This window comes from Bidens hawaiensis, unplaced genomic scaffold (genome assembly GCF_021521415.1).
Source record: "Bidens hawaiensis isolate Kalapana, Puna unplaced genomic scaffold, B.hawaiensis_p1.1 tig00007413_1, whole genome shotgun sequence".
NCBI classification, from domain to species: Eukaryota; Viridiplantae; Streptophyta; class Magnoliopsida; order Asterales; family Asteraceae; genus Bidens; species Bidens hawaiensis.
The window spans coordinates 1,143,267-1,157,017 of record NW_027491517.1 but is presented as its reverse complement, the minus strand read 5'-3'; the positions used below and the strand labels follow the sequence as shown (position 1 = coordinate 1,157,017).

The 13,751-nt window shown below is 30.7% G+C and overlaps 1 pseudogene; it reads right to left on the bottom strand.

The window, feature by feature from the left end:
• Nucleotides 1-314: 314 nt before the first annotated feature.
• LOC143635223 (bifunctional pinoresinol-lariciresinol reductase 2 pseudogene) lies at nt 315-650 on the bottom strand (annotated as a pseudogene).
• Nucleotides 651-13,751: the final 13,101 nt, after the last annotated feature.

Genomic DNA, 13,751 nt, shown 5'->3' with positions numbered 1-13,751 from the left:
GTAAATTTTATAGCTCAAATACATAATAATCAATTAGTTATTAACAACAAAATTATGCCCAAATTCATTTTCTTGGGACAAGTTTTTTTCAACCCCAAATTTTCAAGCTTAAATTGCAAAACCGACAAAAACAAATCCAAACCAAACATCAAACAATCGAACAGTTTTCAAAAATTCAAAAACCAAACTACCATTATTTAGTAGTTCGGTTTTAGCAAAAAAACCGACCCAAACTAAACCGTGCACGCCCTAAGTTCACATGTATTCAGCTATTTATAAAAATAGTAACTTTTATATACAAAATTCATGCATACCTTAACATTTCCAGCTTCTTTAATGGCATCAACAAGTTTAAGCTGAAGTAGTAGTTTGTGGCTAGTGGGATGAAGTTCACCAGACACTATACTTATCACAACATCTACTTTCTTCACGGCCTCAACAAGACTCTTATGATCGTTAAACGAGCCAGTGACAAGATGAGCTCCATGTTTCTTGAAAGAAAGTAGCCTCTGAACCTTTTCGATGTCGACACCGATCTCGGGTCGCTGGAGAACGTATGTCTCATGGCCTTGATCTAAACTGGCTCTCACAAGCCTCTTCCCCAAGTGCCCAGTTGCACCAACGATCAAAACTTTGCTCTTTGTCTCCATATCTTTTAATGGATGTTATGTTACAAATTTTATATAGTTGTAGTGTTAGGTAAAGGTTTCAAAGTCATCATTATTCATTTGGTATGTTTGGACTTAATATTTGAAATAAGTTTTTATTGAACAATTAATGAATAAATAATAAATTATTATTAAAAGATATTGTTTGAAAAAAAAAACCTTTTATTGGTGTTTTGTAGTTTTGTTTGTCCTAGTGTTCTACGGTGTCATCAGTCATGTTATGTTTGTTGTTTTCGGGTTCTAGCTTCTTGCTAGAATGTGTTAAGCATAGTAATATTGCAGATGGAAATACATTTAAATTGTAAATCTAACAATTACGTTTATTTTTTACTTTTTCGAAATGCCAATATTATTGAAGGAACAAAAACCCGAAAGACTTGCAAGAAGTAAGCAACCCAAACGTACACATGAGAATTAAAGAAGAACAAAACAAGACAGGAACATCTAAACACACCTTGCAATGGGACATTAATTATATTTATATAGATAAAAAACAAATGTTGGTCACAAAAGATTTTTAAAGCTATTGTTTTGGTCTTTTATAGAAGTCTTTTCAAAGGTTATGCAATGTGCCCATTTGGTTCGATGGCTTTAGTTTTCTTTGCCAACTCTCATAATCACTCTTTGTCCAAGATCAAATCTCCAAGTTAACAACTTATTTTTTTTGTTAGCTATTGTATATGTTTTTATTATTAGTTTCTTTTTTTAAATGTACGTTTTTTTAAATATAATACGATAATCAAACAAAATTATATATTAGGTTTGGTCCTTGTATCCTTAATGAACCTATTAGATACCAATCGAGTTTGTGTCAACTTGTCGTCGTAACGTCTCGGTTTTTGTTTTAAATATGTTAACTTGATGGAACTATTTTTTGGGTTTGGTTCTGAACCGTAACAAATATAGCCGATACTGACCAAATTCGCGTTGACTCGCCGCTGCAACGACCGTGTTTTACAGACTGAATAAACATTGTTTTATATATGTTTTTTTGATTGTATGTCAAGTCACTACTATTCTTAGTGTTTACTAATTTGTGTTTTGTGTTTAATGTTTGTACCGGTACGAACCTAACTGATAACAGCCGAATTCGTGTCTGTCGCCGCAACACGGCGGATTACCACCTAGTAATATTAAAACGGCACCATTTATTCCAATCCAAGGTAGAATTTTTGTTCCTATGTTTCACCCATAGAAAGGAGGTAGATTTTGTTAAACTTTTGGAAGTGGGTATCTAAAATAACGCAACACACGCGCACCGACTCACGGTTTGCTCGAAGAACTTTTCTTATTAATCGACTTACGAAAAAGAAAACTAGATACACACTAAATTGATACAAACTAATGGGTTTATATAGACGCATATATAGCAATCTTAATCAAACTCAACTAGGACTTTAAATTCAAATAAACTAAATAAAAACACTTAAAGATAAACTCAAACACTATTAAAAGATTAACCAAATATTTTAATTATTATCTTTTTATGTGAATCTTCTACCCCCCTACGAGATAGAACCGTACCGCTCTTGAACGTCCAGCAAATATTGTTTTAAGTTTTAACAGATTTGATGTTATATATCACATTAGTAATTTAGAAAGGTATATAAAATATGATCATTCCTTGCCTTTCAAATCATTCAATATATAATCATAAAAATTGCTTGAACCGCTTAACATTCTTCCGAGTTACTCTTATGTTTGCTAGAGCACTCCAACAACTCCTTCACATAGTCGAAGTATAACAGTTTGGGTAAGGGAACCCAATCATGGATTACCAACCAAATTCATTGAGCCCCCTTACAATGCACCATTAGATGAATTGGAGTCTCAAAAATAACTTTTATATTACCCCTTTAAATTTTAGAATTAACAAATTAGCACAAAATAGTACAAAATTAAGGATTTCAGATTATTTTTTTTACAAGTTGCGCTTTATATTTATGATTTCGGGTTAAGGGTTTAGTTTTTAGGGGTTTTGGTTTAGGGTTTAGGTTTTCAGGTTTAAGGTTTCGTAATTGATGTAATAAGTTTAAGGAGATGTATATTTAATAAAAATGGTGTAAAAGGGTACATTTAGCAACACCCTATATAATTTGTAGCTTCTGTTCTTGATGTTGTAGTTCCTGCTAGTATTTTACTAACATGGGTTTTTTTTTTTAAATGAAAAATGCTGTTAACATAATATGTATACTGAATAAATTATATAATAAATGTTCGAGACAAGTAAAAGATAATATTAATTGGGAATGACTAATGAGCATTGACGACACATTTGCAGGTAGTGCCACGTTATCAATTAAATGCCATCAACTTTTTAAAACTCACGTATCAGACTATGACGGCCTATTGACTTTCAGACAAGAAGCATAGATTCAACAAAGACGATTAGGTGGAATTTTGTCTTTTTTTTAACAAAAGATAAGAAGAAAGAATTAAGGGAAAATTCCCATAATAAGCGTTTATGAATGAATACGTTTTTTAGGTTTTAGGTGTTATTTTCAACAAATTTTCAAAATAGGTATTATAAACTAGTCGTGACGAATAGTTTATGATTACACACGAGTAGTTTGTGTAACCAATTAAAACTTGCCACGTGTCTATAAACTAACCGTAACGACCAATTTCACTGATCATCTACTCGTAAAGGTTAAATAAGTTTAAAGCCTCGTAATCAGCGTGCACGAGTAAATAAGAAATCATTTAGTTGCGACGAGTAAATTCTATAGCTTTACGAGTCACGAGTAGTTTATCAAACTAACCGCGACGATGCGTTTGATTACCAAATGTATCGAACCTGTTAGTTTACTTGGTAAACATTACGCATACAAGTAGTTTATATGTAGTTAACTCGTCTTGACTAGTTTACATTGTTTACATTTCTCATACGAGTAGTTTATTAGTAATTAACTCGTTCTGATAAATTTACATGCTTTACATTACCCACACGAGTAGTTTATAGGTAGTTAACTCGTCGTGTCTTGCTTACCTTATTTACATTCCAATATGAGTAGTTAATTAGTAACTAACTCGTCTTGGCTAGTAATTAACTCCAACTGATAAGTTTACCTTAATTATTCATATTCATTTGATGACAAAGGTATATTCAAGTTCGGAACAAACCCCACTAATTTCCTCATTTCATTTTCGTTTGTAAGTAACTCATTCGACATCAAACTTTATTTTGCAATGTCTCCATTGTCATCCTCAACAACGTAGATATAAACAACTTCATTTGGTCTTCCTTTAGCACGTTTTAGAAAAAGCGTCATGCCATAGTTGTCGTGTATATCCACCAGATATGAGTAATTACAGAACTTATAAGATAATCGTTTAACATGACCTATTTTAAAACGACTAGTAACAAAATCTATAAACTCACAATAACCGAAACTCAAAGATAAAGATACACCTTGCCGCCCACAATCAAACGAAGCATACTCAGTAGCTCCTTTTGTTTATTCCCACTTTACATCGTAACAAACTATAATATTATCAATTTCCTCCTCCATTGGTGTGCGGGTTCAAAACAACAAGAGCATGACGTTTATATAAACCCAACAACTTCAAAACAACATTGTAACGACTAGTTTAGACTATAAAGTAATGAGACGACTAGATTGTTACGTTAAACTAGCCAAGACGAGTTAGTTACTAATTACTACTCGTATTGGAAAGTAAATAAGGTAAACAAGACACGACGTTAACTACCTATAAACTACTCGTAATGGGTAATGTAAATCAGGTAAACTTATCAGGACGAGTTAATTACTAATAAAATACTCGTATGGGGAATGTAAACAAAGTAAACTAGTCAAGACGAGTTAACTACATATAAACTACTCGTATGCGTAATGTTTACCAGGTAAACTATCCGGTTCGGTACATTTGGTAATCAAACGCATCGTCGTGGTTAGTTTGATAAACTACTCGTGACTCGTAAAGCTATAAAATCTACTCGTCACGACTAAATGATTTCTTATTTACTCGTGCGCGTTGATTACGAGGATTTAAACTTATTTAATCTTTACGAGTAGATGATCAGTGAAATTGGTCGTTACGGTTAGTTTATAGACACGTGGCAAGTTTTAATTGGTTACACAAATTACTCGTGGGTAATCATAAACTATTTGTCACGACTAGTTTATAATACATATTTTGGAAATTTGTTGGAAATGACACCTAAAACCTAAAAAACGTATTCATAAACGCTTATTTTGGGAATTTTCCCAAGAATTAATGGTAAACTCACTTTACTTGTAAGAGGTACGGGTTCAAACCTCAATATCATCAATTTATATGAGAGATGACCCTGACTTCCCAAGGTTCGAGTCCTGATCTCACCCGGTTTTACCGGCTCCTCACTATCGTGCCGTTTGCGGGCGTGGAGATCGGGTTTTATCCAGAGAATCCCTCAATAGGTGGACCGCTAGGGGCTCCGTCCGTACGGAGTACCCGACGTTAAGAAGAAAGAATTAAAACCACTAGCTTTTTTAGTGACAAAGGTGTACGATTTTTAATCAAATGGTTGTTGTAACCGTTTAATGAAAAAGGGAAAAATAAAAAACGATGGTGGGGGCATAATTAGTTTACGGTACTATAACATAAGCACGAGTTTTGACTAGTCGAGTTGAGCCATCGACAATTGAATGGCTGAGATAAACAAGATGCGCTGCTGAGCTGTATAGAGAACTATATTTTTGTTTTAATGAAAATATTTTAGAGTCAGCTAACGATTCACCAACATATAGCTGACGTATTTTCAAAACTGTTTTTACAGGAAATCAGTAAGGTTAGATTAGACAAGAAAGACAAAATAGAAAATTGAAGATATAATCATAAGATTTTATTTAATGACTCGTATATTTGAAATAATGTAAACTATGCTTTCAAAGATCTATTTTGTAATATCAAACGGGTATTTAAATTTTGATGTTTTATGATATTAATATTTTATTAAAAGACTTCCGCTAAAAGAACGCAACTTTAATGTATTTACAAAACCAGTACCAACTATTGGTCACACGCATGAGCGGCTCTTAGGGTGTGCCAAGTGAGTAACCGTTCGGGGCACGTTTTTTTCGGGGGCACAAAATTTTAAAAAAATTCCCATAAATGTAGAATACATGAACATTTATTATCTCACTATTTTTATAGTACTCAAACACCTTTTAGACCCACTTTTTGTAAAAACTCCGATTTTCCACTTAATGTTTTTATCCATTATCCGACCCGTTTTTATGTTCGGGAAATTTTGTCAATAAAATATCGTGTTTATCAGATTATTATTATATTATTATCAATTGTTTATTAAATTTACTTAATATATGTAATTAACTTTCAAACATATTCAATTTTAACCCTAAATTATAGTTTAACCTCGTGTTTCCATCCCTATACTCTAGGGACTAATATGCAATATTTGCTACAATTATTATAATATATCCATTAACCATAACCCGTTACCCAGATCCATTTACCAAACCTGAACCCGTTCTTAAAACATTATACTTGGGTCCTAATCTTGAGCAATACGTTATGTAATCTTGGAATTGATATGTGGTTTTGATTCCCCTTGCCTAAACAAGTTCACCGACATCTGCAATTAGGAAATCAATATCTATTTGATTCGTATCAACTTATTAACTAACCATCTTAGCATATTTGAGTAACATACATCCAGAGGTGATGAACCCTCAATTAAAGGTGCCTGCTTCGTCCTTGTGCTCTCGCGATCAGAACCCATTAATCAGTTAAGTTATCGTAGCCAGTGGATATCCTTTCTTGATCTCGTTGTGGCCGTAACCAACATAATCGGTTAAACTATCTTAAAAACGCCATTAAAGGTAATTATATACATGGTCCAATTCGTTTTGATTCCAGTTTCAATAACCTTATGGTTAATTGAACATATTCAAACGGGATTAAACCAATCATGATTTATAGGGTTCTTGATTTGGGAACGATGATTGACTAGTATGTTTACATTTTTATGGTTCTGTACATTAATCAGGTGAGACACCAGCCCAGTTGTTTGGTGCACACGTGATTAGGTTATGGTGAAACGGCTGGAGACGCTGGTTTGAGTAGTGAGGTTTTTGTTGTTTTAATTTTTGAATATGTTATTAATTGTGTATAATTAACCCTAACTGAATAATTAATATTTTTTAAAAACCGACATCGTTTAGTTGTCGTTTTCGATCTTTTCATTAAACTATATAATTACAAATGTATTTATATATATGTATATATGTGAATAGGGGATGACTCAAGACAGAAGTGATTTTATAGCGAGAAGTGCGAGAAATGAATCTGAGTCATTGATTTTGTTTAATCTATGACCATGAATTAAAATGTCAATGTTGTAAATAATAAGTCTTCATATTAATTGACTTTAATACTGAAAAGGCGGTTTTGTATTTTAGTTGTAAACTCAATTTATGAAACTTAAAAATGTAGAATCAATTGAACGTGGATTCCTTTTTTGCATTTAAAGTTATTAAATCTACATTTGAATTAAATCTCATTTTTGAATTTTGTTTGTAGACAAAACAAATTTGTCTTTACTTATTTTTACGGTCTTGTGTTTCTATTATTTTGTATTCGTAGATTTTGTTGTTTTATTTTGCCTACATTATTTGATATAATCCTACATATATGGGTAAATATGTGTAGGAGTTCTTTTGTATATGGATATTATCCTACACAGACTAGATAAATTCCTACATTTAATTGGTAAATATGTGTGCGGGTAAAATCATAAACATCTATGTACGATTTAAGACATATGTTGTGACTATTAACGACAATATCAAAGAAATTCAGTCACACTTAAAACAATTTTATTTTCACTTGCTTTTCAAGGTATCGTGTATTTGTTATTATTACTTTTATAAATTTTGATGTTTGATTTTGACTACATAATTTGATATGATCCTACACATACGAGTAAACATATGTAGGGGTTCTTGTGTATATGGATATTATTCTACACAAACTGAATAAATTCCTACACTTAACTGGTTACCATGTGTGCGGGTAAACTCAAATACATCTATGTAGGATTAAGACATGTGTTGTGATTTAAAAAAAAAAATCAATTGAATCTAATGTACTTGTGATGTATATGAGTACCTAGCATGTTTGAGAAATTAAATGAAGTTTTGAAGATTAATTAATTATAACTATGAAAAAAAAACAAAACAAAAAAAACAAACCTGATCTGATAACTATGATTAGATGTATATGAGTTATAAAACAAAATCATGATAATGTTTTTTTTATTTTAAAATTTAAAGAGACAAGAAGAGTAATTAAAAAAATGAAACTTCTAAAAATATTAATGCCTACCATATAAAAAACTTATGAGATTTTACCATTCTACCCCACCATTTAAATAAAAAGAAAAAAGCATAGAAAATTTCTTATTGGTTGAAGCCACTTCTTTCATTTCTTGCAATAATTTGATTTCTTTCTTGAACTTAAACCTATGTGAATATATATTATGTATTAAATTAATAAAGGTTTTTATAATAAAGAGTTTAATAAGTTTTTTTTTAAATTAAATGGTATAATCTTGTTATTAGCATATCAAACTATGGTTATAAGCTCGAGTATTTTATAAACAATTTTTATATTATTATTTATCATTTATTACTTATTATTTACAATACTACTTTAAAAGAAATATTTATTAATAATAAAAATATATATACATACATTAAACGTATTTTTAGTTTAAAATAAACATTTAAAACACATCTCTTTATATAATCTATCCAAAATTTTATAAATATCTATTAATTAAAATATACTATTTATAATTCAAAATAATAAAGTAATAATAAATCTTTGTAATATTTAACTTTCGCAAGAACACACTCGATCATCAAATCCCGAACCTCTATATAGTTTTAGGTTCGTTGTTGAATTCATATTTAATTTCCATAATTATTGTAATTAAAAATTTCTCTTCGGTAATTCCCGAAGAGCGTGATTCATTGCTTTCTTATTGAATTATTTCCGCTTTGCTTAGTTGTAAAGGTGAGTATTTCACCCTTCTCTATTTTACTCGTTTTAATCTTTTGGGGGACATATGCGTATTTACAGTACTTTCTTCTTCTTCTTCTTCTTCTTCTTCTTCTTCTTATTATTATTATTATTATTATTATTAGCAACTGTTAATCCTTGTGTGTATATCAGTTTAAGCCCAACTTGCTATTTGCTTACTTGCTTTATTTTACCGCATTCAGAGAGGTGTCCATTATAATAGTATGATTATACGATTGTCGTAGTGGTCGGCGTCCAATCGCATGACAATGGTTTCATCGACAACTCATTTTTGGTAACAAATGCCCGATTCGCATGGCAACGGTTTAGCCATTTCTTATCTATCTGTTTGAATTGTGTACATGCTATGACTTAAGTGTTATCTCACGAGAACAGTTTGCGTTTTCCTTTATATATTACTAGGTTATAAACCCGTGTATTACACGGGTTTGAAAAATTAAATATCACTCATTATATTATATATGATTTTGGTTCTTTAAGTTTCAATAATCATATACAAAAAACACATCAAAACTCTTGAAAATTCACAAGAGCTGAAAAATGTAAACAAACTGTTTGTAAGTATATTGTTGTGTTAGTATTAACATATCTTGCTACTGAACTAACAACTGCAAGAGTTTCTATATGTAAAAAAAATTACCAAAGGATTTAAATTGAGGGTTTAATGATATTAATTTATTAACCTTTCATAACTAACACAAAATAAACCTGTGTGGCTTACTACATATTTGGTAATATCAGCAAAGAAAGCATAATACTAATAAAGTTATAGGCTTTTTATCACAATTTTTTTTTTGGTTTCAAACATGACATCTTACTAAACTTTTAATTTTAGATGATCTTGACATATTTTACTCAACTCCAACATACAAGAAACTAAAAGGTTATAGTAAGTTTTATATTTGTGTGTTAAAAGTAAAAACAAAAAGTGAAAAGAAAACATGTTCCGAACCAAAATACAAGAAACTAAAAAGTTATAGTGAGTTTTATATTTGTGTGTTAAAAGTAAAAACAAAAAGTGAAAAGAAAACATGTTCCGAACCAAAAGTAATATTTTTCTTAAAATGACAATTTTTGACCCTAACTTGTACCGATAAAACCGGTTCTTTGCGTTGTGCCGATTGACACGACCTGTCCGTTTTGCCAGAGAGCACAAGTAGCAAGTTTTACTCGTTTACTTAAAAGGTCGAATACAAGTTAAACTTGCCCGAAATGCTCCAAGTTATACAAAAACTAGGCGTGTTTCAAGTAGAACTTATTGTGACCCATTGTGTAAATCAAAGTAAAAAAAACTATTGAAAAAGTTTTATTTACAACAAATAAGTTATCATATGCATACATATAAAAAAGCTAATTATATATAATTAATAGTAAAAAATAATCAAACGAAATGAACCATTTTCGTATTGCTCAGAATGAAGACGAATCGTGGCACATTCCGAACCAGTCACTAATAAACTAAAAACACACAACACTAATTTACACACACTAAAATGAGTTTCGGAAATTTTACATACGCTCTTTTATTTCTAACTTTTTTTACTTTATTTAATTTACTACTAAAAAATTATAGTTATATCATTAATATGGAATGTTTAGAATATTTATTAATTGTTTAATTTAGATAGTTATGACTTTCAAAAATTGAACAATAATGATGCCACTTGGCAAAAAATGGGACAATGTTTTACTCACTCAACATGTGTTGTTGACAAAGTTATTTCTATTTTATACGCATATGTAATCGTAGGAATTGAATGCAAGGTGAAGTCTTAGTGAAGAATTCAAGTATAAAATATTTAATCAAGATCATTAGAAATATATATTTGTTTTGTTGTATCTTATGGATTAAGGACTTGTTTGTATTTGATTTATTTGAATATTTAGTTAAATTTAATAGATATCATCTTTATTGATTTGCATGATAGTACCTTAAGAGCTGTGAGCAATCAGCACACGTTCCGACATTTCCGCCTTTGGTTGGGGCGTGACACTTTTTTTAGATTACTCAAACATTATATGGCCACTAAAATCTGAAAAGACCAAGTACTTTTAATTAATCAATATAGGTTAAATAAATAAATAAAAGAAAAGGATATGCGGTATAACAACAAAACGAATTTGCTGAAATGAGCTTTTCGAAATTATAGTTAAAATCTTATTTTCGATTCACAATGCCCCAATAAAGATTTCGGGTTGGCGATGATAGTTATCAAAAATTGAACATTAGAGAACATAGACCACTAAGAGTTGATTCACAAATTTGCTATCAAGAATGTTAAGAGGGCTTTCTAAATCCTCAATTAGCTGTTAGCCTATTCAGTATGTCTTAAACTCATTCTAATACCATGATTTTGCTAATTGTTAATTTTGTCGCTATAATTTTAATCGGCGTATAAAAAAGTATTTATATTATTTAATACGTTAAGGTTTAAGGGGCATATTTTTTTTGCTCGACCATGACACGTGAATTCTCAGAGCCGGCCCTGGTCACACGGATAAACCCCTAAGGCCGAGTGTGACATTATTTCTTAATGATTAATTTTATCTCGTTCTCACCAAATAGGGTAGAGCCAAGCTGCCCATCCCTTTCCAAAGCCAACAATCCGACCCATTCACGAATGCACATTAGATATTAGATTCTCACAACTTTGCAGTTGAAGTTGCAGTTGGGCCATGAGATATCATGAACAACTACGTTTGTTGTTCAAGAAAACATTATCAGAGCATGAATTACCAGATAACATTCTATTTAATTTTATTGATTATTAGTGGATCTAGCGACATGTAACTTTTTTCCCCCGCATTTGTTGGTTAATCCCTCTGTGTAGCCCGTTATTAGTATTTCATTTTAATAGGTGTAGATGGCTTCTTGCAACTTCGTTTAGGATGTTACCTATTTGAGTCCCTAGTCAGACAATGAAATTTATATTTCAAACGCTGTTAGAAAAAATAGAATTCCTATCACCTTAATTACTTAGTTATCAAATTGTGGGTTTTTTTATCCTTTGATTGTAAAATTATGGTTGTTTTAATTTTACTTCTCTCTAACGATGTCTTTATTTAATTTTGATTTGATGTTTACCTTTTTCTGCACGATGTTTCATTTCGGCTTCGCTCCAGTATCATGTTAATCCGTTTGTTATTATGATTTAGCACTAATCTAATTGCTAGTGTTAGCGTAATCATTTATTTTTCCTAGATTTTTCATCATTACACTTGTATTCTCTTTAGCATATCACCCATACATCACACATTCATTTTCATCGCATAAAGTAGATTCGCACTTCATTTTTGCTTTTCATGTTAGTTTTTCTAAACTTTACAATTATGCAAAAATGACTAAAAAGGATATGTTTACTAGGCTTTCATTAATGATGAGGAAGATATAAATGATTTTATTGATGAATACAAGTTCCCGTAGGATCTAAACTTTGTTTGTCATGCTTCAAATAAACCGATGGGGGCCATGGAACATTAAGGGCAGAGGCGTGAGTATGGTAAGGGGCGTTGTCTAGTATGTGAATACGTGTGTGGAATTAATGCAAGAACCAATCGAAAAATTTTCTTGTGGGTAGGGCGCAAACTCATTACACATACCGTACCATAATGGTACCGTACCGAAAAATTTGGTACGATATGCGCTACGTACCTACTTATCCAGAATTCGATATTAATTGGTTTTTAGTTACTGATACCACTATAGTAGCAATAACATAATGCATTGATTTTTTGTAACGAATACCAGTACCTAACCGATACTGTACTGATAAGTTCGTTACCCATGTTTTCCATAAATTCAATAATCACTTTTCATAAGTGTTGTAATAACATTTTTGTAACGGGGTTCCCACCACTTATAAGTGTTGTAATTTAATAACTTAAATGATAAACCATTATGATACGTGAATCATGACAGAACGTACGTGATTCACGCATATAATAAATTAATTAAGAAACTTCATTACAAAGCTAATTATCTTTCACGTTTTCATCATTTTAGCTTGTCTTCATTCTTTTCTAAAACTTTCCTAAATGTGTCGGTACACATATCTTAGACTTACCTAACCTTTAATTCTAATTTAATTTTAATCAATTAATTCAAATAAAAAAGCTTACATAAATTGTATATAAACGAGTATTATGTCTTATGATTGTGGTGGAAACACGACTTGGTTTTAAATAGAATTCCAATCAAATTAAACGCAAAGGCCTGTTGTATATAACATGCGTGTTGCGACGGGGCGCAAAAGAAATTTGGTAGGTATTCATTCGGTTTAAACTGTGTCAGTATGATATCGACACCAGCTATAACACCCGAAAAATAAACTAGAAATAAATAAAGTCGTACAATGCTAAAACGGATGTCGAAAGTAAAACTTGAATGCTTCCGACTTGAATATAATTAATTTAATTAATATAATTGTAAATATAATAACACTGATTAATTAAAAGAAATTACAAGGCACACACATAAAATGCATTTCTTCAACGATAAAAGTAACTCAAATACATCACTTCAAATTTAAATATCTTGTATTAATCGGGGTAGTAGAGATGTGTAATATGCGGTAATTCTTTTTAAAAAACAAATTTCTTTGTGTTTGATCTGTGAGAGCTAGACCCACAACTTTTGGGTATTTAAAAGACTTCGTCTTTGCTCGTGGGATGTAATTCCGGTATTTAAATTTGTTTCTCCGTTATGTAATGCCTAAACATGCATTAACTGTTTTATCTATCATTCAAAAAATATTTCTATAAATCCAACTCGATTTTTATTAACAGTTAGAGATTGAAATGTTGACAAAAAAAATAAGAAAAGAAGTGAAATAAAAGTGTGTATTTATATTTTTTTTAAATTAAAACATTAACAAGCACAAATTATTAGAGAGAAATCAAATCAAATATTAAATAAATAATAATGATGATGATGATGACCCAACTTGGTTTGAATTATATTTTACAAAAATGGTCACTTCAAAGTTTAATTAATTTAGTAAGAAGAGATAGGAA